Source organism: Arvicola amphibius, chromosome 4 (assembly GCF_903992535.2).
Source record: "Arvicola amphibius chromosome 4, mArvAmp1.2, whole genome shotgun sequence".
Classification (NCBI taxonomy): domain Eukaryota; kingdom Metazoa; phylum Chordata; class Mammalia; order Rodentia; family Cricetidae; genus Arvicola; species Arvicola amphibius.
In genome coordinates, this window is record NC_052050.1 from 134,654,512 (window position 1) to 134,679,118 (window position 24,607).

At 35.4% G+C, this 24,607-nt stretch overlaps 1 long non-coding RNA gene across 3 annotated transcripts in view; it reads left to right on the forward strand.

The window, feature by feature from the left end:
* LOC119812673 overlaps nt 1-24,607 on the forward strand; it is a 130,607-nt gene that overhangs the window by 104,355 nt on the left and 1,645 nt on the right. For 2 of the 3 annotated variants that reach the window (XR_005285110.1, XR_005285112.1), the window contains one exon: nt 24,195-24,329. This is a non-coding gene — a long non-coding RNA (uncharacterized LOC119812673). Of the gene's footprint in view, nt 1-15,405; nt 15,887-24,194; nt 24,330-24,607 lie in introns of those variants that run through there. The other variant, XR_005285111.1, reaches the window with a different exon arrangement.

Sequence of the window (24,607 nt, forward strand, 5' to 3'; positions counted from 1 at the left end):
AGTTATCCCATACCCATTGTAAGTGGTGGGCCCATGGAGATTCAATTTTAAATGACTAGGTGTATAATACCTAGATTGTGAAATTAAGTACTGTTTTATGACTGTGGTATAAAGGTTAGCAAATTATGGGCTGTAACCAAGTTTGGTCATAGGATGTCTCCTTAAATAACGCCTTGTTGGAGCACAGCCAGTAACTTGTTTGTGTATTGCCTGGGACTGTTTCAGACAGCAATGGCCAAGTTCAACATTTTCAACCCACTCCATATGTCTTCAGAACCTTAATCATTCAGTCTCTGGCTTATTGCAGAGGGAGCTATTGATGTTAGCATGATTTCCAGTTTAGTTAAACCAGTGCTATTTCTCACATCTATTTAAATTCTTATAGTCTTTAATATTTTAATCCATTTGGTAATTGTGATTCCTTTTGTGCAGACACTCCGCTGTTCATTTGTGACTGAGTATTGTTATACCATGGAAATGTTTTGATTTTTAAGCTAGCCTACATTTCGTTGAAGAGCTATTTTAATGACAACCACGTAACAAGCCATTGGAAGGATAGGACATGTGAATCACTTCACCGCCCCTGTGTATTGATCATATAAGCAATGCTTTTCATGAAAGCAAGGGCTGGTTCATGTTTCTAAGCTCACATGTATTAGTAGCTAACACACAGCTTTAATGAATGATTAACAGCTCACAAAGATATCACTTCTGAATAAATAAAATGCTAGGCTCCTAGCAGGGCAAGCTCTCTTCCAATAAAAGCCTCCAGATATTATAAGAATAATCATATGAGTCTTCAAATGTCCAATGATTTTAAGAATTATAACAATAGCAATGATAATCAAAACTAACCAGCATATAGGACCTGCAGTGTGCATAAGTGTCTCATATGTATTCATTGATTTAGTCTGTAACAGTTGAGCACTTATATTGACATCGTGGATGTAGTGTGGTTTGTTTGTGTGTCCCTGATGGACTGCATCTCTCAATAAGTTCTAACTGCTCTAATCCTTATTTGATTGTGTCATCGAATTGCTTGCAATGTAGCTATCCTTCGAAATCAATCAGATTTACTCTTGAATCTGTTCATCATTATAAACAAATAGCTGTGTCACTAATGCCTTAGTATTCCATGGTCAATGTGTAGTAAAACATATTGTTCCTCTTGCTCAGCCATGCTCAAAATACTGTAACTCACCTTCCATTTGACAAACCTCCCTTCTCAAAACTGAAATCTCTTTACCATTTTGATCCATGAGCATCAGTATTGTATTGACTTGTAAACTGATTTTAAGATGCACCTTGTGATTCTCTAGCAGATTAAATGAACTTCTAAAATTCAAGGACCCAGAGACTCTGCAAGCCCCTGAAAAATGGAAGAGACATCACCTTCCTGCCCCTTTTTTCTCCAGGATGCAGGTTTGCCCGCATTGCCAAACATCAAGAACACGAAGCTGGTTCCCTAGCTGGGTGTTAAAGCCTTTGATTCTTTCTTGCCTTTGTGATTTTTTTTTGTTATATTTACTTCTTCTAATTATGTATAATTTGGCCAAGTTCTTTATTAACAGCCATCAAAGTGGGGGGAATGGAATAATTTGGCCAAGTTCTTTATTGACAGCCATCAAAGTGGGGGAAATTTGAAGCCCATGCCATCTTTTTATTTATTTTTATTTGCTTGTTTTCTCTTGTTTAGCCATTTCTAATTCTAAGCCTATATCTGTAGCTATATATTAAGTATAGTAGACACTAGGCTTACTTTCCGGTTCCATCAAAATGAGAAAAGCATTCCATGTAGTGTTCATTCATTGAGCTTATGCCAGGGAACATAGTAATGTATGCACTTTAAAGTGTAAACTGTATTCATAGTAAGGGTTTTTACTCATCTTTTGATTTTTAAATGACTTCTTTGTTTGCAATGTATATTGAAGAAACTAAGGTATAAATAAGGGTCTCAGATGTAGTAAGTGTATCCCTGGGACCGGAAATCCAAGCTGCCTTTTTAACACTTGGTAAGAACAGACACTTTTTTTGTTTCATACATCAATTTGTTTAAGAATTCTTTTTCTTACCCACTTTGCATCCTGAGTCCACAGTACAGCTGCTCTTGATTGCTCACTGGATATATAGATATATGTTACCAAACGTTCAAGACCCATTTCCCTTCATTTGCAGAGCTTTCCAACTGCTAGGCAGAAAAGGGATTACAGTTTTTTTTTTTTTTCATTTAGACCCTAGGAGATTCAGCACAAAACAGCAGCCTTAGCAGTGAGCAGCCTTGCGCTTAATCTCCTCAGTCCCAAAATACCTTTTCTTGAGTGTGTTGTCCATGAAAACACTTGAAAAATGCATGTTCAAGATATGTATTACCAGTCAAAGGCCATTTAATGGATCAATTAGAACTTCAAATTACAACAGTGATATGTACTTATAAGAAATAGAAGTAAAATAAAATATTACAGAAAATGAAAATATAATAAAATGTAGAGTTGGTAAAAAAGCATTTTCTAGAGGCAAGGGATGGGGCAAAGAAAAGACAACTAGTAGTATTTCTGAGAATTTAACAAACATATGGATTGGGAATAAAATAGGATACTCACAGCTAAAGAGGAAATTAAATGGCTTCTATAATTATGCTTTATTTAAGTCTGTCCAAGTACAAAGAGTGAATAAAATGGAAATTTCTAAGAAGACATGAGTACCAGAAAATTAAACTCAGAAGACACGATAGCATCCTATTTTAAGTTCAGAAATTTTAGCAAAAATATTAATGCGCTAGAAAGGAAGGCATAGATTTTTCCTCTGACACACAAAAAAACTCATAACAATTATAATAGAGATTTCAATGTAGAGTTGGAAATGAGAATGATGACTATTTTTTTACTACTATTAGTGTAAAATTGCTAGAAATTTCACCTTCACAGTGAGATGAGAGAAAAATTTGAATAGAGTTAGGTACAGTGTATTAGTGAGACTATTTGATCTTTTGTATGATATATATGGAAAGTCTAAGAAACACTGATACAGATATAACTGTTTGTAATAAAGTAAGAAATTTTAGTAAAATGATGTCTTTTAAATGATGAAAAATAATAAGTTAATGGTTCATATGCAATAAATATAGTAGATGGAAAATTTCCATTCATAATAGCAAAATAATTTATAAATATTCATTCTATGTGGATCATACATCCTAGAAAAAATTTACAGAAGATAAATTTTAATTTTAATTGGGTCATATAACTGAGATTTTTGGTGTGAGAGTAATTTTATCCAAGCATATATATGCATATATGCATGTTTAAACACATCAACAAAACAATCACCTCTAAAGCAACTCATGAGCAATTGTAGCATCTTTAATATATTAAAGTTTTTATCAAGTAAAGGGAATCTGCTAATGTTAATATGAAAAAATCAAGCATTTGGAGTTTTGCAAATAATATGTATAATGAAAGGAGACAATTATCATTGTCATTAAAATATAGTACAATCACATTACAATTTGTAAAGTTTGAAATTGCTACTCAAAGAAGTAATGCATTAAAGCTATCCAAGATTATCTGGAAATGATTCCAAATAAATGTTTACAAATATGATAAAAGATAGTGTACTAAGTAATTATGTGGAAAGATTGGCCAAGTTTTAGCAAAATGTTAAAGTAAAATTTTACTTTTATTCTTCAGCAAAATAGTTAATGAAAAGTAAAGGATGTAAAGTAAAATGACTTGGGTGGGAGAGATGGCTTAGCAGGTAAGAGCACTGACTGCTCTACCAGTGGACCAGGGTTCAATTCCCAGTACCCACATATCATCTCACAGCAGTTGGCAACTCCTTCTTCAGGAGTTCTGACACCTTCACACAGATACGCATGCAGGCAAAACACGTATGCACATAAAATAAAAATTGACAATTAAAATAAAATAAAACGTTTTAATTACCTTTAAAATTGTTTCTGGAAACTTGGCACGTTTTTAAACTATAAATATAAAACTGAGAAGCGATTTGTAAGACCGGGGAATTTGACCATAATTAGGAACAATTGCAGTAGAAAACTAACGAACAAAGTCAAGGAAGTGAGTGTCAATAGTCTCCGTTAATTTAATACACGAAGAATACTTGCAGCCAATAGCAAACACCTAATTAATAGGAAAATGTTCAAAGGCATGAACAAACTTTTTTTCATATGAATATGAATGGCTGATAACAGAAAATAATTTCATAGCAAAGGTGGTAATTAAACAATATTGGGTTGGCAAAAGAGTTTGAAATGACAAGCAATTAGTAATAATTTGATAAAATAGGCTTTTTCGTTTCGTTGGAACATAAAGGAAAAACAATTTCAAACATCTGATGACAGTTTGGTGATGACTCAAGAACAGCAACAACCACTGCTCATTTTCTGTCTAAAACAAAAAGTGTTTGCAAAGAATTCATTTGTATTTACCTGCTATTTGTGACTACAAAACAGAAAAGTTCTAATTGGGTGGCAGTTTGGATCAGAACTTACACTTGCTAAGCTCAAATTGAGAGATGTTAATATACTGTTATTAGCTAGTCTATATAAACATTAATTCCTTAATAAAATGTTTGTAGAAACATTTTGGGAGGAGCACACAGGACACAGCTCTCTTTGCCATTTCAAATGGTTAAAATTGCTCAAGATAATTTATTTTATACTTCTAACACTCTCTAAATATATGAATAACTGTCTTTGCTTAAAATATTTTTAGAAAGAGTTGGCTACACATACATATCAAATATGTTTCTATTTCCTTTCCCTCTTACAGATCAGTAACTGATGTATGATTTTGAGAGTGCCTCTGTAGCCTCCATTTATTGATTTAAACATGTCACTTCAGGTGCCAATTGCCCCCGGGCCTACCCTGTAATTACAGAGGTACTGTAAAGGAGACTATATTACATAATTAATCTCTGGTTGGCCTATATGGAAAGTCAAACTCCCAAGGAATTATTTGGAGGCTGACCCCAGAAATAGAGTATTAAAATGAGAAAGAATTGACATGTTGAGACAAAAATCATAATAACACTCCTGAAAATGTCCTAATTGAGAAGTGGGAACAGTTAATCTCTGTTAGAGAAACACAAGAAAGGTCATTCTGGGCAAGAAATAGTACTGCCCAGATTTGAAAACAAATCATGAAAATGCCAAGTCACTCTTATCTTACCCTGAATACTGAAGCCTAAAAGGAATATTTCCACTGTCTGTGTTGCTTTTTGTGTAGAGTTTCTAGCACTCAGTACACAATGGTTACAATATGTTCTATTTTCTTTGTATTTCTGCATTTTACATCTCTAATTGGATATTATATTTTCTTAATGTGTAGCCTGTTTTCCTTTTGTTTTTCTCAATACCCTAGGGATATTTAGGTTATTTAACAAGCCAACTTTTTTCAGTTTATCTCTTATTAATTTTAGATTTCATAATTTTAACCTTTGATCCTCTTTGTATTATTTTCCTTAATTTCTTACCCTAGGGCACGTCTGTCTTTATACTTAAGCCAGATTAATATACTTCTGTCTATTCTCTGACTACATTCCTTAATTAGTTTCTTATTATTTAAAAAACAAAGTTCCCTGGACCAAGGAGGAGGCTCAGTGGATAAACGACTTGCCATACAATCATGTAGGTGGGAGTTCAGATTCTCAGGACCTGTGTAAAGCCTGAAGCAGCTGGCTGCTCTAACCTACTGTTCCCATGTTGCAATGGGAAGTGAAGACAGAAGAACCCTGCAGGTTAGCAAGCCTGGCAGAATACACAGAAAGTATTCTTGTATACATAACAACATGTGTGTGCACCAGTGCTCATCACACATACACATGCACATAGTGTACATAGAGAGGCACAGATGAAAAAAAAATAAAATGAAGCCAAGAAGCCTAAATGTTTCTTCATATGGTTCCTGTTATTCCTCTAAATTTTGCTGCAGTTCTTTTCTTATGAGTAATTTTTGCTATGGCTTCAAAAACATATCTTTGCTTCTCATTTTAATAGTCTTCCCCCTTTATTCCAGTTTTCTACTGATTGATTTTCATTTCGATATTCAATACATCCACAGGGTACACTACATTATTTTGTTGTGTGATGTGTCTGTATATAGTTCATAGCACTTTATAATATTATGTGATGTGTTTTAGGTACTTTCTACTTTCACAGAAAATGAACAGGACTGTGAGTACCCTCAGAGAAAGAAAAATAATTGGTGTTTCTTTGTGTTATTTTAATGTATATATAATTAGGAGGAAAGAGTTTCTGGTAAGTGTTGAACAATTAACAGGGATTCATTATAAATAGAAGATTTGTGAACTAAAGATTATAAATTATATTTTTGACCAAATCATATTTAATTGATAAAAATTTCAGTAGTTCACTTTAGATGTCAATCATGTTTAACAATGTAAGCTTTTCAGGGTTTGGGGAGGGAAGGAGATGGGGTAGAAAGGAGATGATAGAATTAAATTAATATATGTGACACTGCCAAATATTATCTGTACTTTGTAAGAATATAAAAATAAATGCTTGACTGACCATTACTAGATAGACATTTGCACAATCAAATGTTAGATATAAACTAATTTATATCAGCAGAACAATATTGGTTGTATATTATACAAGTTTGGCAAAAGTGTTATGGAAAGTATCTTCCATACAACTGTGCAGAACAATTACTGTGGTTTAATAAATCTGCTTTCTGTCTATCCTTGTCCCGCCTCACCGGTGACCTCCAGAAAGCACTGATCTTTTTGTTTGCTGTATAATTTTATCCATTAAAGAATTATCATGGCGATATGCAAGATATTCATGAGTATGGCAATAGGATCTGGACATTTCTGGCACCCTCTCCTCAGCTGCCCAAGGAACTAGCTGGGGGCGTCTTCCTGGACACCTGGGAACCCCACTAGAGTCAAGTCTCTGCCAACCCTAGAATGGCTCCCTTAACTAAGATATATAATTCCTTGTTCCCATATCCACCCTTCCTATATCCCAACCATCCTATTCCCCCAAGCTCTTCCCATCCTCCACTTCACACTTTTCTCTCCCCATCCCCCCATCCCCCCATCCCACCCCACCCCCATGTTCCCATTTTTTGTCCGGCAATCTTGTCTACTTCCAATATCCAGGAGGATAACTATATGTTTTTCTTTGGGTTCACCTTCTTATATAGCTTCTCTAGGATTTTTTTTTCCTCATGGTTTATTTTTTTTTATATTTAAAAATTTCCATCTCCTTCCCTCCTCCTCCCCCTTCCCTCCCCTCCTTCTCCCCCTTCCCTCCCCTCCCCTCTACCCATACCTCCCCTCCCTCCCTCTCAAGGCCAAGGAGCCATCAGGGTTCCCCACTCTATGCTAAGACCAAGGTCCTCCCAACTCCCCCCAGGTCCAGGAAGGTGATCGACCAAGCTGAGAAGGCTCCCACAGAGCCCGTCCATGAAGAACAATCAGAGCCCAGAGCCATTGTCCTTTGCTTCTCATTCAGCCCCTGCTGTTGGCCACACTCAGAGAGACGGGTTTGGTCGCATGATCCATCAGTCCCATTCCAACTGGAGTTGGTGATCTCCCATTAGTTCTGTCCCACTGTTTCCATGAGTGAACGCACCCCTCTCGTTCCTGACTTTCTCCCTCATGTTCTCGCTCCTTCTGCTCCTCATCGGGACCTTGGATTTTTTTTTATGAATTATAGGCTCGATGTCCTTTATTTATGGCTAGAAACCAATTATGAGTGAGTACAACCCATGTTCATCTTTTTGGGCCTGGGTTACCTCACTCAGGATGGTATTTTCTATTTCCATCCATTTGCATGCAAAATTCAAGATGTCATTGTTTTTTACCGCCGAGTAGTACTCTAATATGTATATATTCCACACTTCATTCATCCATTCTTCCCCTGAAGGGCATCTAGGTTGTTTCCAGGTTCTGGCTATTACAAATAATGCTGCTATAAACATAGTTGAACAAATGCTTTTGTAATATGATTGGGCATCTCTTGGGTAAATTCCCAAGAGTGGGATTGCTGGGTCCTGGGGTAGGTTGATCCCAAATTTCCTGAGAAACCTCCACACTGCTTTCCAAAGCGGTTGCACAAGTTTGCATTCCCACCAGCAATGGATGAGTGTACCCCTTACTCCACATCCTCTCCAGCAAAGGCTATCATTGGTGTTTTTGATTTTAGCCATTCTGACAGGTGTAAGATGGTATCTCAGTGTTGTTTTGATTTGCATTTCCCTGATTGCCAAGGAGGTTGAGCATGCCCTTAAGTGTCTTTTGGCCATTCTAACTTCTTCTGTTGAGAATTCTCTGTTCAGTTCAGTGCCCCATTTTTTAATTGGGTTAATTAGCATGGCATTGGATGGAGAAAATGACAGAGCCCCACATAGGAGCACCGGACTGAGCTCTCAAGGTCCTGATGAGGAGCAAAAGGAGGGAGATCATGAGCAAGGAAGCCAGGACCACGAGGAGTGCTTTTACCCATTGAGACGGTGGGACAGATCTAACGGGAGACCACCAAGTCCAGTCGGAATGGGACTGATGGAACAGGGGACCAAACCGGACTCTCTGAATGTGGCTGACGGTGGAGGAGGACTGAGAAACCAAGGACAACGGCAATGAACATGAACTCTACAGCATGGACAGGCTCACTGTGAGCCTTGTCAGTTTGGTGGCTCACCTTCCTGTACTTAGGGGGAGCTGGGAGGACCTTGGACTTAACATAGTGAAGGGAACCCTGATGGCTCTTTGTCTTTGGAGAGGGGTGGAGTGGGGGTATGGGTGGAAGGGAGGGGAGGGGAGGGGGAGGATGAGGGGAGGAGATGGAAATCTTTAATAAAAAATGAGAAAAAAAAAGAATTATCATGGCATTGGAGTCACGCAGTTGTGAACTCAGACTGGACATTCTTTTCTCCGAGTAAATATGCACTTAAAATTCCTCTGTGATGCTGTGTGACTCTTTAGCTTATTTATTTTTTTCTTTTCTATTATAAATTGTTTGAAATATATTTTGGTCATCTTTTCCCCTTCCAGAACTCTTCTTAATTCCTCTCACCTCCCTTCCAAACAAACATCCTTATCTTTCTCTCAGTAAAATTAAAAAAAAGAAATAATGATGATAAAACAACAAAATGATTACAAAATAAGACAAAAATACATAAAGAAAACAAACAGTGCACACACACACACACACACACACACACACACACACACAGGGAGTTTGTTTTGTGTTGTCTAACAACCCCTGGGCATAAATCCTGACCTGGTATTAATATACATGATGTCACTCCATTAGAAGAAATTTGTTTTCACTTTCTTAGCAGGTGTCAATTGCAAAACCATTTGGGTTAGAGTTAGTACTTCATGTTCACCTCCCTTCTCCTTTCTGAGACGTTTCTGTTTCGAACTTTATAGGTCTCATGAGTGCCGTCACAATGTCTGTAAGTTCATATGTACACCAGCTCTGTTGTGTATACATAATGCTCTTTCCTTAAAGTGTCTTCTACCTCAATCTTTCTGGCTAGTGTTCTCTACAGATGCCTGAGCTTTGTAAAGGAGAGTTGGACAAAGAAAGCCCATATAGGGCAGAGTGCTCCATAGTTTCTTCTTCTCTGTATGTTGTCTAGCTGTGAGTCATTTTGTTAGTTCCCATCTACAGCAAAAAGAAGCTTCTCTGGTGAGGGTTAGTGAGGTAGTGATATGTGGGTATAAAAATATGTCATTAGGAGTTATTTTATTATTATGTTTTTTTTACTGAATATTAATATTGAGTTTTCCTGTGATTCCACAGATTGTCTAGTCTCAGGTCCCTGGCTTCTTTATTGATGTCAGGTAAGGGTTCCTTCTCATGGAGTGGGCTTTAAATTCATTTTAAAAGTGGTTGTTTACTCCCATTATATTTATGCCAGTATTGCACCAGTTCATCTTGGAGACTGGGCACTGTTGTAGGTCTCAGTGTTTGTAGCTGGGTGATAGCGATGACTACCTTTGTCTAGTAGTGTACAGAGCAACCTCCCTCACTTTGAGTGCTAGTCAGTAGGGGTAAAGCTTCTAGTAGGACACCACCTCACTTCTCCATGCTTGATGACAAAAGTTCATGCTGTCTTCAGAAAGTAGGTCTTATAATTACGTGGTAGAGAGCAACTAATAGCCTTAGCAATAACCAGTGATGTTTTAGCCTTCAACAATATCTCCATAAGATGTAAACCATTCTTATTGAGATGTCTCAATAAGACATAAAAATGTCTAGTTGTGTTGTTTTTTCCCCCATTATGTGTATATATTTTAGGAAGCTTCTTCTGTAGTCCCTTTCCACATTGCCTTTCATGGCTATTAGTATTAGTTTGCCCTCCACATATTCCTTTCTTTGGCCCTACCCACTCATCCTTTTCATATTTCTCAGATCCTAGTTTTCCCTTTATCCCCTTATAACACATTACCCTACTTTCCTTTCCTCAGAAGATCCCTTCCTTATCACTAGTCACACATATTTGAAGTTTAAGAGCTAATATCCAAATATAAGAGAAAACATGCAGTATTAGTCTTTTGCGGCCTGAGTTACCTCATTCAGGAAGATTGTTTTTAGATCCATTAACCGACAGTTTTCATAATTTAATTTTTCTTAACATCTAAACAGATTTCCATTGTATAAATGTACCAAACATCCATTATCCATTCATCAGCAGATGGTATTTAGGTTGTTGTCAATTAATGGCTATTTTTATAAAACTTTTTATTTTACTTTTATTTATTTATATATTAAGGACACAGCTTTTATTTCAACAGAGATGACATAAAATGGAGAGCAGACAACATGAGGCTTGAAAATGTTCATTTAGTTATCCTGCATTGTATGAGACTTCAAGTCACACCTTTCCATTTAAATTGATTATAGAAAAAAACTTCCTGACTTTAGGTGACTTCTAGAAACAGAGCTTGCACGGCAAGATGAGTACTGCATTGAGCAGACAGTTCTCAATAGGAGAAATAAAAAAGCCTAAGCCATGCCTCAAAAACAGTTCAGTGAGCCGGGCGGCGGTGGCGCACACCTTTAATCCCAGCACTCGGGAGGCAGAGGCAGGCGGATCTCTATGAGTTCGAGACCAGCCTGGTCTCTACAAGAGCTAGTTCCAGGACAGGCTCCAAAGCTACAGATAAACCCTGTCTCGAAAAACCAAAAAAAAAAAAAAAAAAAAAAAAAAAAAACCAGTTCAGTGACCTTAACTGTTGAGTAAAGTGAGAACTGTTTTACCTTTTATTAAATCAAATCCATGTACAATGACTACAAGACAGAGTAAGCAGCAGCTCCACCCACCCATGGGGGAACCATCTCTCTGCTGCTGTACTGTAACTGTGTTCTTCAAGAGCCAAGGGGAACTCTAAGCCATAACTCTGCCAGTTCCTTCACCATCCCAGAGGGAATTTGTGAGCCTCCTCATCAATAATTATGTCTTTTTATGTATTTGTTTAGATTTATTTTACTATTATTGGTGTGTGAGTATTTTGGACTACATGAATGCCTGCTGACCAAGGACATGGGAAGCTTCCATGCGGGTACAGGGAATATGATGTGGGATGGTCTTCTGTTTTGTGTTGATTTCATTGGTTAATAAAGAAACTGCCTTGGCCATTTGATAGGCCAGGCCTTAGGTGGGTGGAATAGATAGAACAGAATTCTGGGAGGAAGAAGGAAGTGAGGCAATCGCCATGCCTTTCCTCTCTGTGTCAGACGCCATGGAGCCAGCCACCAGGTCAGACATGCTTAATCTTTCCAGGTAAGCCACCACCTCGTGGTGCTACACTGATTATTAGAAATGGGTTAACCAAGATGTGAGAGCTAGCCAATAAGAGGCTAGAGCTAATGGACCAAGCAGTGTTTAAATGAATACAATTTGTGTGTTGTTATTTTGGGTGTAAAGCTAGCCATGCGGGGGCTGGGAGGAACGAAAAGCAGACCTGCTCGTCTCATCACTACAGGAATAAAATCTGGGCCCTTTGAACGAACAAGTACTCTTAACCACTGAGACAACTCTCCAGCTCAATTTATGACTATTATTAATAGAGAAACCTTAAACATGGGTGTGTAAGTATCTCTATAGTAAGATGTGGAGTCTTTTAGGCATATGTCCAAGAGTGGCATATATAGTTTTCTTCTTATTACTGAGTGATATTTAATAACATATGTGGTACACTTTGTAAATATTTTTCTTATTATGATCTTTTTCATAACCATGGACTTAACTCTGCAATCCAGATAGACTTGGAGGGGAATAAGGAAACTATAGAGGCCAAAATGTCAGTGAGAGGTGATATTATGGAATATTGTAAGCATATGGTTTGGGGGCTCTTGAACTACAGAAAAAAAAATGTCTGGTAGTTAAATATGCAAGCAAGTCAAAAGGATTAGAGTTTTTCACGGGTATCAACGTGATCCTCTTGTTGGTCTTGCCTTTCTGTACCTAAAGCCTCTATTGTTTCTACAACGTTCAAACATTGGTAAGTTGATGATTGTGTGGATATTATTTTTTTTTGTTCTGGTCATTTTGGCACTTAACTGATAGATTCATTAATTGGTGGGTTAGATTAGAAGCTTGATTAAGGATGCTTAAAAGAAATCCCACCCTAGATCAGAATTGAGAAATAGATGGTTATTTGTTTTGGGGTAGACTCACAACTCAGAATCCTCTGCTGGAATGGAGATCAGTAACTGAATCCCACAGCCAGAAAAGAGGCTGGACACATGTTCTACATTGGCATAAATAGTATAAGAGGTCACTTCCCAGTGAACGGGTAACTACTGGCTGCAGGACCTCCTACAGCAGAAGCTCATTTGTGAATTAAGATCTATAAAAATTTACCAATTATCTTCAAGTATTCTTTTATCAATTCCCATGACATCAGCTTTCAGTGATGAATGAAGATTACTTTTGCTTCACCTATCAGGATTTGTGATTGTCAATTGTTTTAATTACAGTCATTATAGCCATTTCTTCATATATTGAATTCAGTTTTCAATGACGTTTCTTTTTGTTATTGATTTTATTTTACTCTTTTTTTTTTTTTTCAAAACAGGGTTTCCCTGTAGTTTCTAGAGCCTGTCCTGGAACTAGCTCTTGTAGATCAGGCTGGCCTCGAACTCAGAGATCCGCTTGCCTCTGCCTCCCGAGTGCTGGGATTAAAGGCGTGCGTATTGATTGTAAATGGAGGATTCACTTTATAGGTTTATGTTAGATGTGTGGATTGCAGTACTTTCTCCCATCACATACATTGCCTTTCATATTTCCTTTTCGGTATTTATTATAGAGAATATATTTTTAATTTCAGCTAAAATGTTTTCTTCCCTTTTATAGTTTAAGTTTGTAGTTGGTTTTATGTCTAAAGCATTATCTTAATCCTAACATCATATAGATTTTCTCTTTGTTATCTTCTAGGTGATTTATATTTTTTATATTAGAAGAACATAGTAACCTAATGAATATACTGCTTCATAAAGATGTTTATAATTAATATAGCTTAATGTCTTTCACACTATAAATGTAAGACCATAGGCTTTCTAGGCATACTTTTCATTTTTAAAAGATTATACATTCATGTCTGCTTGGGATAATTCTGGTTTATGCCTATGGTTCTCCCAGCTTTGTTAGAAGTTCCTCCTTGTAAAGCAAAGAGTGTTCAAGTTTGGGAATTGATTATATGGTTTTTCAGTTCACAAATGCTCTTGGAGGGAAGTGAATTATTTCTCTTATGAGTGGAACCAGCTGAGTTTGTTTCTTCAGCTACTGAATAAAGCTCCTGATGTTAAGTTGACATTGCACATTCTGTCTCTTGCCACACCTCTCAAACTCAGTTAAGAATTAATTGGCCAAAGTACGGAGGTGTTAAATCTCCAGAATCAGATTATCAGCTTTAAATTTAGTTCACAAAATAAATTTCGTTATGACAAACCTTGGTTATTATTGAAAATCAGCCCAATTTTTACCTAGGTGTCAACATTTCAGTTGGATTTTCCTGGGAATACAAATTATTGAGTTTCTAAGAATAAATATATTTTGTGTTTGATTTGTCAGCTCTGAAACTGCAATTCATTAAAAATTAAAAAGGATTGAAATGTAAACTGTGATTGCCCTTATCCTGTGTAAACCTTGCTTCCTCCCTTCAAAACCATGCATAGGACACCTAAGTGTCATGAGAGTTGACAGGGCCTTTTGGTCTAGTGAGCTTTACTTGGTAACAAAAAGTTGGGAGATTACGGAGAGTAGGTATTTATTTTGCAAAATCACACAAAGTCCTATGTAATTAAGGTTCTAGTTTTATATTGCCTAAAATAAAATGAATAGCTAAAATGCATTTAAAGTATTAAACAATAATTTACAAATGTAAAAATAAACCTAGTAAGAGACAAATGGAAAGTATATTAAATGGATGAAAATTCAACATACCTTGTAATAAAAATATTTTTCTCATAATGTGGTTACAGGACAAGTGAATCTTACAGATTTATTCTGCAGAGCTGGTGGTATAAGCAGTGTGAGAACCGAGATCCTGATTTATTTGAGGTTCCACCTCAGTGTTGTCACCTCAGTTCCTTCCCTGAGTTTGGAATGTTCTACTGTTTTCTTAATTTACAGCATTTTCATATATGTTTCTTTTTTCTTTTTGTAGCTCATTACATAAGATAAGCTCTTTCATGTCTGTTGGTTCCAGCTCAGACATCTCTTCAGAGACTCTCCAAAAGAAAGGAAGATGCATGCCATATTCCTTCCAACTGTCCTGTCCTTAATTTATTATTTTTTATCTGTTTTGTTTTGCATTAGTCAGTACTGAAAATGAGCCTGACTTTTACATTGGTGTCAAAATTTCAGTTGAAAAAGAGATTTATCCTACTGATATGTTGTGCATTTTTCTATATTACAAAGATGTTATAAAGGCTCTAGTAGGCAGGAGATACTAAAATATTATTCATTGATGATGAAATGTTTTTATATCCTAAGTTAACATCTTAATTAATGCATAAAATATATATGCAGAATGTTTAATGAAAAGACCATTTTGCAGAGTGCTGAAAATTCTAAGATCATATTTCCAAATTTTCTTTTTGGTTACCATATCAAATTACCTTAAATTAATTGACCAGAAGGGTAAAATAACACAATAAAGCACAACTTTTCATCTTAAGGCACAATAAGTTTGTGATAATAGGCTACAATTTCCCCAAAAAGGAAGAAAAATCAACTTCTAATTTAAAGCAAATACAAAATTAGGAAATTATGCATCTCAATTAATATTACAGATATTTAATATTCTTATAGGAGTATTATCCCTGGTAAAATTAATAGAAAATAAGCTCTGGTTTCCATTTTAAGCAATAATTGTGCTGAACATGCCACCAAAATGTAAGCTTTGGCTCTGTGTGTGTTAAATATGAAATATACCACTCTCCTGGTGCCGGATAGAATGTGAAAGCACAGTTTTGAATAGATTTATCAAGGATCCCCTTCTGTGGGCTCACATGACTCACCTTCAGTTCCTGAAGGCGAATATGATGACTCAGAGCTCATACAGTAGCTGCCACTTAGGTTTCTACATACATGAAATCCGTGAGAGCTAGCAAGGGCTCTAATATAAACCAATACAAACATTTTATATGATGTTACCTAGGTCTAAGAAAGCCTAATACTTTTTTCAAGTCACAGAGAAGTGTTTATTGGATTTTTATTATTACCAAGGAGGATGAACTACCAAGGCCTGTTGAGATTTTAAGTAGGGATTTTTTTTTTTTTCTGACAAAGGCTTACTCACCTACAACAACAACAGCAGCAAAACAAACAAACAAACAAAGCAACTACAAAGAAAGGTGTGACAGTCCCTGGACAATGTGATAGTAAGTACCCGTGGGTAACATGTGTGATGTGTGACTGCTAGTGATCTTTCGTCTTCAGACAATATTCTGTGGACAGTTAAGTTTTGTTTAAATGTCTTTATTTGCTGTTACCAGTACAAACCAAGAACTAGAAACAGGGTTCCTTGAAATCTCTGACTGATTTTCCTTTCTGAAACATAGTAATACCTGCGTCAATTCTCTTCTTGTGAAATGGATTTTACAGCTTGGTTAATTTATAATACACAGAGATTAAGATATGGCCTCAAGCAATTAAAGAAGAAATGTAGTTTTCCTAGTTCTTACAATTTTTTTGCATTAAAAATCACATTAAGAAGATTGCTAAAAGAAATTTACCATTGGCAGGTGTCTTTTAGTTCTCAAGTATCCAGATGTCATTGTACAAAGCATCTTGAAAAATTTATTTCTCTTCCCTGCATGCAAAACAATGAATATTCATTCAGTATATGTAGATGAGATTTTTCTCCTTTTTGCTTTTGTTCTTCAATCACAAGCTAGATATATTTCATTAAATTATTTCTCACTTCCAAATTATGGCAAACACTAACTGAGCATCCTTTAGTAGTTCAGCAGTAGAAGTAAAGACACATTTTCACGTAATCACTGAAGACTGGAAAGCAATAGTTATTGTATCCCGTATTCGTTTCAGTTTTCTAAGGATTAAGCCTACTAATCAAGGTGGAACAGTTAACAATGTTAAAATTAGGACTCAAGATAGCAGCTCATAGTTGTCACGGAGTCCAGTGTTCCTATCAAATGCTAGAAAATTAGAATACTTTCTAAGGTGACATTTACTAAGCCTCGTGGTATTTATATCCCATGACTGTAAGTTTGGTAAGTTTACTGATCATATTATGCTACCATATATATATATATATATATATATATATATATATATATATATATTCTTCAGGTCTTGGGTATAAACAGTGGTCTGCTTGTTTGCACAGTAATGAATATTTATGGCTATGGGCCTATATTGTAGTGGGGTGAGTAATAATGATACCATTGCCTTTTTTAAAGATGTGTATTTGCTAGGGTGGGTCTGTGTGCATACATGTGGTGCATGTGCCAATGTGGATGGATGTGGTCAGAAGTTGACTCATGTCAAGTACCTTTCTATTATTGTTACTGGATTTATATATTAGTTTATTATTTATTTCTAATTGAGGCATTATTGCTCAGTGAACTCGAAGCTCACGGATTCTGCTGTACTGGCTGACCAAAGACCGTCACATGTTCAGTTATGTCCGCTCCCCTATTTGTGGTGTTATAGGCATATGCCACTGTTCAGGGCTTTTGAGATGTGTTGAAAAGATGTAAACTCAGGTTCACATGCATGTGTGACTAGTGTTTTACTGAGTGAGCCTTTTCCCCTATCCTTGTCTAAAGATTTTGAATTTCATATCTGGCAGGTATCTTGAAAGATTCATGCCAGAATTCAGATATGATCTTTCATGAAGTGATCTAGCAATTCTGATTTTATGATATATATTTGGATTTTAATTCAAGTGTACTTGAAACATATATCAGATAAAATTTGCAGCATAGCTATTGAAAGTGTCACATCTCAGGAGGTAATTGGGAGGCTAAGTCTTCTGGAATGGGGAGGATTTAATTAAAGGAAAGCAAATGTAAAAACTACTGGATCTTTTCCAGGTCAGATACCTCTCAGCCTTGTGTCTGAAGTATATGATGTCTAACAAAGAGCTTATTGTGCTTATGTATTTAGCAGTGTGTTTGTGTGTGTGTGTTTGTGTGTGTTTGTGTGTGTGTGTTTTGTAACAATAAGCAATGAAAATTGGACATGAACTAGAAAAAGAGCTAGGAGGTATGGGAATATTTGAAGGAGAAAAGAGTAGGGGGTAATGGTGTTGTTAAACAATAATCTCAAAAAGTAAAATAAATAATTTGTTAAAATATTGAAAAATCTTACCTATTTTCCCTATATTTGGAAGGACCTTTTATTTAATTATCTCAGTCAGAAAATGTATTGACTGTGTATAACGATCCTCCTACCCACCTTTTTTGAAAAGGGTTAAAAAAAAGCAAGATATCCTTAAGAAAAATGACTACTTTATCAATTTAAATATGTCTATGGTAATTAAGCCTAACACTCTAATATGAAAACAGTTATTACAATAACATTATTTTCTATTCTAACCATGTCATTGTCAATCAAGTAGATGTCACAAATTGAATGTGCAGAATCAAAGTAATCAGCCTTAATTATTCACGGAAAATATGAGGTCACCTGTCATCCTCAATGAAGATGTTCAGGTTTTCTTTGCATACTTGTCGCATCCCCTGAAAATTCACTCTTTTAATTTTCCAGTCTCTTAAATTAACTATGCAAACTTTTACTGTTCATATTCTTTTGCACCTGTTTGGCATGAAGATGCAAAGGGGAGGAAAATCATTGTTGGTGAGATTAGTCCCCAGCCAGGTCTGTTACTGACCTATACACCGTTAACCATCTGTTTGCTTTCTAGCAACCCTTGGGTTTTCGTTCCTTCTTGGCCTCCGTTTAAGCTCTTCTATACTAAAGTCCTGATTAATCAGCTTTTCTGGCTCTTAATCTTCTACTTAATTATTAAGATGAGAACTCTTTTAGGGTACACTTAAGGCTGAATTGTGTTTGTGAGGTGTAGGCATTGGTTTGGACTCAATACCTCCTGTTTGCTACTTCATAAGATCTTTGAAGGGTGGGGCTTAAAGGTCCCCCATACCCTACTCGGTTTTGCTAATAAGATTTATTGCCAAATACCACCACGATGTCCAAATGTGAAGAAATCCAGGGACACTATCTTGTCTCAAGAACTACATTTAAGGGTGTTAATTTTAAGAGTAGGCATATGGTTTTACTGAAATATGTATTTTCTATATATCATCACTACATGGCTTATAATCTTTGGCTTAGTATTTGAATAAATAGGAAATTCTGATTAATTGCATTTCCTTCTTAAGGATATTATGACCTTATGACCTTTGCCTGCAAACTGTAAAATTCAGCCAATATTTTTCCCTGAGAAATAGATTTCCATTTTAAATGTACTCTGGCCATAAATGAAAAGTCAGCAATAAGAAAATGTTGAGTAATGAGATATGAGTCCAAATATAAATTTCAAACAGTTTTCATTATTGCATTTAGTCCGCAGACTTCAAATTTAGGTGGGGTGACAACTGTATTAGCAAATGCAATATGTGTGTCCCATATTTTGTCAAACAGTGTCTAAAAGCTGAATTATTCCTTCCTCATTAATCCTCCTCTGAACAAAATATGAACTCACTCAGCAATAACTTCATCCACAAATTAAAACAGCAGTACCAAATTTTGACAGCTGCGCTGATAAAAGACAATGCCTAATATTATTAAGTACTCCCTAAATGTAGGCTACTGCTGTAAGCACTTTCTCTCTATTGCCTTAGTTCTTGGCAATATACTAGTGACTGAGAATTTGACTCACTGAGATTAAGCATTTCATTCAAGGACAAATACGTCAAAAGTGACAGAGTTGTGTTTATTAGGAACTTAATGCCAGAGTTCTCACTTATAATCTTTTTTACTTCTCAATTTTACTATAAATTTGACAAAAGTAAAGCATTCATTATTTAAGGAATATCACTACTAGGTAAAAACTATTTTTTTGTCATGTATTTTAAAAATGAAGAAGAGAACTCTATGTTTCAGTCCTAGAAATTTTAGAGGATGTTGTCTGTTTTTGTTTGTTTGTTTATCTTCTTAGGGAGGGTTTCACATACCTGAGACCAGTTTCAAATTGCCAAGGTTTACCTTGAAGTTCTTATCCTCCTGTCTTTCCCTACCAGCATCTGCTTCAGTGCTTGATGCATGCAGTGTGAGATCAAATTAAGGGCTTTCTCTATGCTCATCAAGCATGTTAGTAACTGGACACTATCCCCATCTCTGGGAATGTTAATCTGGGTTACTAACTGAACTTTGAAGTGCTTAGAAGATCAATATAGTATAAATGCCTGTTCCTAACAGGTGTTTCCATGAAGAATTAACCAAGCTGGAGATGCCTCCCCAGAATGTGAACTACTCCACTCCAGAGGCTGGAGGGAAACAAAGGAAAAGAAAATAAATGCAGTCAATCTCTGCTCACTTTCTGCAACATTTTGACTCTGTGGGCCACTCCAGTGTTCCTGGCATCCTGTCTATCATAGGCTGATTACCTTTCAAACTCTGAACCAGAATCAATTTGTCCTTCATTAAATACTTAGGTATTTTTATCACATCAGTAATATTTCTGGCTGTGATGGATAAAGTTGTCAATGACTGGAGCTAGAGTTGTTAATAATCAAGCTTCTGGGTATACTGTGAGGAATTACTTAGAGTAGGTAAATAGAGCAGGAAAACTCACTGTGACTGTATATAGCTCCATTTCATGGATTGGGGACTTAGACTAGATTAAAAGGAAGAAAGTGAGTCACACCACAAGTCAACACTTTCTGCTTCCTGACTACAGAAAGAGTGTGATTGGTCAAGGGAGTCACACCACAAGTTACACTTTCTGTTTCCCGACTAGAGAAAGAGTGTGATCAGCCAAATGAGTCATACCATGAGTTAGCACTTTCTGCTTCCTGACTTTAGAAAGAGTATTATCAACCACATCAGGGTATCCTGTCAAGACTCCCCCTACAGTGAGCGACTTTTTCTTCTTGAACTATAAATAAAAAAAAAATGCTTCCCCCTGAAAGTCACATTTGTCAGATATTTCCTCACAGCAATAGACAAGTTACTAATACACTGACTAAAACAGTCATTAAAATATATATTAATTTAATTCAATAATTAAATTTTAGTTGTCTAAGTTCTAGTCAGGGAGGAGAAATAGTCAAATGAATATTATGCTCATTAGAATATCTACTCATTTATAATCCACTTGTTCTAACAATAGACTAAAGGAGATAGCTAAATTAAGGGCCTAAATATCCTCTAACTGTGGGTTTTATATATGAATAATTACATCAAATTATTGAACGGTCCATCTGTAGTTTGGTATAGCGGTATATTCCAGTAATCCCAGTATGTGGGAAGATGAGACCAGTGGGTTGTAAGTTCAAAACCATCCTGGTTTACATATTGAGACTCCGTTACAAAAATTAAATAAAAATAAGCAAAAGAAACAGCAAAATATATACAGATTATATCGTTAGTTTTGTTGAGATAGGCTAAACATTTATAATATAACTCTATGGTAAAAAAAAACCCAACATTTTAAAGGCAAGTTTTCAGTGCCTTTAACATTATTCTTCTATTGGTAATGACAATGAAGTACAATTCTTGCAAGTGACTTACATGGACATAAGTATAGATCAAAGGTTATTAATAACTAGAAGAGTAAATAACAACCTTTTGTAAGTGCCATCTTTCAATTCAATTACAAAAGAAAAGCTAAAGGTAAAGTATCTTTAGCTTATGATTATTGTGCAGATGCCACATGAGGCAAGGCTATGCCAGTGACTGTACTTGGACGAAGGCTTGGAGGCACTGCACCCTTACACCTTGGGCTGATCTATAAGACTGATATGTATGTTTCATGGCATGTACTTCAAAGAGAATGATACAGCATATAAGGAAAAAGGGACATTCATGTATCATGACAAGAGCAATATTCTTTCTTGGTTCTGTGTTTTTTAGACAGTGGCCCTCATATGCTTCTGTTTTGTTTCTAATGAACATTTTATGAAAACATTATTCATTATATCTTAAATAATCTGGTCTCTGAAATTTATTCCATAATTAAAGTTTTCATTTTATAAAATATATATTGCAATTGATTTTTATTGAAGAAAGAGAACCAAAATCATTTTGTAACAAAGAAATAGAACAGACTTTTCTGAAATGGTTACAGAAAAGGCATGTTCATATTTTAAAAATAACACATTTAAATAGAATTCCACCATAATTGGACAACAGCAATTGAATTTTAAGTTTTGCTTAGGTAACATATTCTTAAGCCATAGTTGGGAGAGCTCATATCACAATATCAGCTTATTGAATGTACAAAGTGAAATACATTTCTTATCTAATTTTCTTGTGTAAAACATGACTGATCAATAATATAATCAAAACAACATGCACAAAGTATCACATGCATTGGACAGAATGTGCATACTCAGAAAATGGCATTCTAATGTGAGATCATTTCTGTATTTAGTGAGAGTGGTTTTTTAAGAAATATATGAGAAGTACAGTAAATATTGTGGATATTACTGTCTTCCTCTTATATTTTTCCTGCTGCATGAAGATGAGATGAGAAAAAAGATGTCACATAAACTCTGTAGTAAGGTTAGTAACTAGAAATTAGAAACCTTCTTTGGCTTCCTGTGTGATCTTTACTGTGTCCATTTGCATTGAGGTCATCATCAGAGCTCAGATGATACTAGTACCCTAAATGTGAGCTATAGAAACATCCCTTTATGTTGACACCTAAGCTCACTTACTTTTGTTATGGTAATTTAAGTGACTAAAACAATTTATTATCCCAGTCAATGTTAGAGAAAAGGTCCAGAAGAATGTATAATGCTAATTTATATGGTAAGTTGTAAGAAAAGTTCACAAATACATATCATAGGAATACCAACATCTTGCTTGAAGAAAATGACATTTTAATTTAGCATCTCAATTCTCATCGTCAGTACTATTTTCTGAAGCTTTTGAGCTTTAGTATGTTATAAGCTTAGTTGAATCTTCAATGAGAGGAAATTTACATCAGTACATCTGAAAGTAAAATCCATATCACTAAACTAATACTGTTTTTTTCTAATGAGTTATTTATGCACCCTGTATAAGAAATTTTCTCTAAAGACAAGCCACTGACCATAACTTCATCCAAAAATCCTTTGAAACCACCAAAATGTGCTTTGCTGCCAGAATTTATCTTAGCTGCCTATATTATCAAAAGTATGCTGAAAGCAATGTATAGAGAAAAAGCAACCTTGATTTTTAGAGAACATGTCCTAATTCTTTGTTTACAGTAGGTTTATTGGCAGTGATACCTCCCATCTAGATTTCTCCATGTTTACATCAAAGTCTAATGAAAAACAAAGAGGCATGGTCTCTCGGCATCAGACAAAATACCGCTGAGTTCTTGATGGGTGGACTTTACTACACTAAGCAGTATCACGAGTTAATGGTTTTCAGGAATGATGTGTTGGTCACTTGTACTTTCTAAGGCTATTTTATTTAGTGAGATTTAAAACTCAATGTACACTCCCGAGACAGAAGAAATGCAAACTCTGTGTTTTTGATATGGCTTGACTGAATGTCCCTTCAGAGATCATGGCTTAGAAAGACGGTTCTGAGTATCATGATTTTAAGATGTAGTAAGACATTTAAGAACTAGGGCTAAGGAGGTAGTTCATGGAAGTGAAAGAGATATAGACCTTGGGAGGAAATATGGTACTTTAATGATTTCTCACAAGAGGTGGCTGATAACAGAATAAGTCTGGCTATTGCCTTTCTTCTTTGTGTCCTGTGTGATATTTACTATGTTCATTTACATTGTGGTCATCACAGAACTCAGAGGATACCACTTTCCTTTAATGTCCTGATGTATATGCTAAATAAACATCCTCATTTTATGAATTTGTACACTAGTTATGTTATGTTATGTTAAGTTCATTAGTTATGTTATGGTAATTATTAGTGATTAATTCAATTTTACATTTTATTATTCAGTATCATTGTAAACTGCTCATATTTCCTAAGATTACTGGGCTCTACAAACAGACTTAATAAAATGTATGTAACAGATTTTATTTTTACATTGGAATATAATTTCATTTTAGATCAGCAACTAGATAGGAAATTAAAACCTTCCATTTTGAATCATTTGTGATCAGTGTGTCTTATAGTAGGGTAGGAATTGCTGGGTGGCTACATAGACAAGAATGTCACAGACTTACCTCACTTATATATAATATAATAATATAATATAATATAATAAAGAATGTGTTGACTTTTGTGAAAAAAGTTCTTTTTGGGGAGAATAGTTAATTTAAACTTGGGGAATTATATGGATAAAAGAGAAAAATACCGGGTACCAATTTTGTTAGCTATAGTAGTACTCACACATGAAGTAGCATATATTCTCCTAAAAGTTTATCGTTATAAGGTATCAAGAATTATTATTTTGCCGGTGTGAAGAAACTACATTAATTAAAATTCCTGAGCAAATATTGACACATATCTTATTCCATACCCTCATATATTCCTAAAATTGATAATACCTCTACTGAGAATTTAATTCTTCATTTTTTTCAGAAATGGAAACCAAAGATTGAGGATGATAAATTGATTTGTCTAAGTTATTTAACCTCTGAAAATCTCATTTTCTTTATCAAAGTGAAGATAATTGATTGCAAAGATCTCCAGGGAACATTTTGAGGATAAAATTAGGTAATGTATAGCTATCAGATGACTTGGTCTCTTGTGATTTGTAGATTGAGCACATAATTATAAATGCTGTCCCTGTACTACACTTATATTGCCAAAAGAGCTAAAGAAAGAAGAGAAGCATTTCATGTGGTTACAACACAAAGTCTATATTCAACTTATAAATGTCACACATTGGTGTATCTTCGAAGTGAAATTCACATGGTATTTTAGGTTAGTAACCAAAAATATGCTTCAGAGATAGATCATGTTTTCTTAGTATTGTGATCTTTGCTATCAAT